Source organism: Sparus aurata, chromosome 1 (assembly GCF_900880675.1).
Source record: "Sparus aurata chromosome 1, fSpaAur1.1, whole genome shotgun sequence".
NCBI classification, from domain to species: domain Eukaryota; kingdom Metazoa; phylum Chordata; class Actinopteri; order Spariformes; family Sparidae; genus Sparus; species Sparus aurata.
This window is the reverse complement of record NC_044187.1, coordinates 5,676,188-5,678,791: the sequence shown is the minus strand read 5'-3', so window position 1 is coordinate 5,678,791 and position 2,604 is coordinate 5,676,188. Positions and strand designations below refer to the sequence as shown.

The 2,604-nt window shown below is 39.8% G+C and overlaps 1 long non-coding RNA gene across 1 annotated transcript; it reads right to left on the bottom strand.

Annotated features, from left to right (window-relative positions):
• Positions 1-853: 853 nt before the first annotated feature.
• On the bottom strand, positions 854-1,648 carry LOC115587957 (uncharacterized). The gene is made up of 3 exons (XR_003985248.1): positions 1,435-1,648; positions 1,190-1,271; positions 854-873 (listed from the first exon to the last, which is right to left on the bottom strand). It is a non-coding gene; the product is annotated as an uncharacterized LOC115587957 (long non-coding RNA).
• Between the last annotated feature and the right edge of the window lie 956 nt (positions 1,649-2,604).

Here is a 2,604-nt window from a genome sequence, read left to right as displayed (position 1 = left end):
AATGGAACTAGATACTCTTGTTCTTGCGTGCCAAAAAAACTCTAAAATATTCTCTCTTTCCAGAAATAATAAGGTGGTTACTCAAGATAATCCACAGATCTTGTCGTGAGCAGTTTTATGTAGGAACTGTTTTCTTTCTACTCAACTACACCCACCAATTTAACCACAGCAGCTACTTATGGATGACAAGCTTATGGTCATGATAGTGCTGTATGTAAACATTTATGTGTCTGGTGACAGCTTGAGTAGATGCATGCTTCCTTCTGTGCGGTGATAAAAAAATTGTTCCTATATGAAACTGTTCACAACAAGGTGAAGGTGAAGTGCCATCTAGTTCCATTATATTGGAGAGAAGGCCAACATCTCTACAGCTGATAACTCCAAAACTGAACAACAACACCAAAACAATCTGGATGGTTAAATAAAGCTACGGGAAGAGAACAAACATGTAGTTTTGTTTTTAGCATAAACTGGCACTTTTATGTAGCAAATAAAACGTTTGCTACTCCGTAGCATCAAATCACCATTCAACTAACTGAAAAGTGAAAAGTTTTCAGCCTAATTTGCTAAAACATAGACGTGTGTGATCTTGAAGCTTGCTTGAGTTATTGCACTGCCTACTGCTCACCAGCAGAGGTCACAACATTCATTCCAAATTCATTCATTACAACCATATACATGGAGTCCTGTATGGTCATGAAGTCGACGTGCACATATAAAAGTATGAGAGGGTGATAGAAGGAGAAGGAAGTGATTCATCAGGGAAAGAAAGTCAGTTAAAAAAGGACAAGGTAGCCTGTTTCTGTTTATACCTGTGGTCTGTTGTCTGGTCCCTGCTCAGCCTCAGACGGGTGTTGTGAAGACCTCACTCTACTGATGAGACGATAAAAGGTCCGCACAAAGAAACAAACAAAAAACTTAACTCATCACAGACGTTAGAGGAAAGGTTCATATATTTGCTGTGCAGCAGAGGGCCACAGGTCAGATTCAAACCCAGGACCACTGCAGCCTCTGTACATGAGGGGCTGGCTCTACCAACTGAGCTACTGGGTACCTCAAAACATGTTCTTCTTAAAACAAGCTTGATATCATAGGGACTAGAGGGACAATAACTCTGTCATTGTACATATGTAAGTCTTTCCTTTAAGATGCAAAGTAAATTCTATCACAGAGAAACTGAACTGCTCACCTGATGCAGAAAAAGACAGCGAGTAGTATGAAGACCAGAATAACAGCAGTGGTTGAGAGAGCAACTGGTAACTTCCATGTAACTGGAAAACAGTGACAGAGAACAAACACTGGAAGTTACAACAAATATTGGGTCCAAACGTGACTGTAAACTGGACAAAAACAATTAAACGTGTGAGAGAAGGGTTTTTTTGTCAAAGGTTTCACAAACAAAAAAATGATTATGTTGGGGAAATAATGACTCACTTGCCACAACAATCAGCTGTAAGGTGGAGTTATGACGTCCTCTGCTGTTCTGGGCTTCACAGTAATAATTCCCACTGTGTTCAGCTCTGATGTCAGTGATGGTGAAGATCTGTCCTGATGCTTTTGGTGAGTCTTCATTCTCCTTGTACCAGGTGTAATTAGCTGCTGGGTTAGCATCACTGCTACAGGTCAGGTTCACTGAACTGCCCTCCACTATCTCAGCAGAGGGACTTACTGACACAGAGGGAAGTCTTGGAGCATCTGGAGGAGAACATGTAGAGAGAGACAACTAATTAATATTAGTTAACATTTTATTTTAGTTCCATAGTCAGTCTAATGTTACTCACACTGGATGTCTATAAATAGAGATGAAGAGTTGATCTCTCCATACTGATTCTCAGACTTGCAGGAGTAGCTCCCTCTGTCCTCAGAGCTGATGGAGGAGAAATGATAGATGCCTTCTTGTCCCTGAATCACTTCTCCATTCTCCTTGTACCAGGTGTAATTAGCTGCTGGGTTAGCATCACTGCTACAGTTCAGGTTCACTGAACTGCCCTCCACTATCTCAGCAGAGGGACTCACTGACACAGAGGGACGCTTTGGAGCATCTGAGGAAGACAACGTTCAAACCTCAATGATGTCAATATCATCATGTTATGGATGAAACAGCACAACTACAATATGTATCAAATACATGTTCCACATGAGTTTAAACACAACAAATCTCATTACATTTGAGTCTTTCTTGCCCACAGCTGTGCATAAACTACAGGTTAGAAAGCTCTTTTTATAATACACAAATATTAAAGATGACAATGTTATCTTGTCATTGTCAATCATGAGAAGCAGGAAATAACAGTTTTGTATCAGCTGAATCTTATTGTGAGTCCCTACTTAATATCTCAACAATGATGGCAAACTGTCCAAATAATAACTATCCTAAAATGATGACAGCATCTCAAACAAATTACTTGGTTTTACAAATAATGACCCAACATAATGATTGATATTGACATATATGAGGAAACAATGCATGGTCCTCTGAACATTTCATAATGTGTTCATAGTCCCTCCTGGATACATCAGAGTAACTGTCTGCAATATAAATGTGAACACACGTCACTTAGATTGTGGTCATGGTAAACGTCATCATTATCATTCTAAACCGGC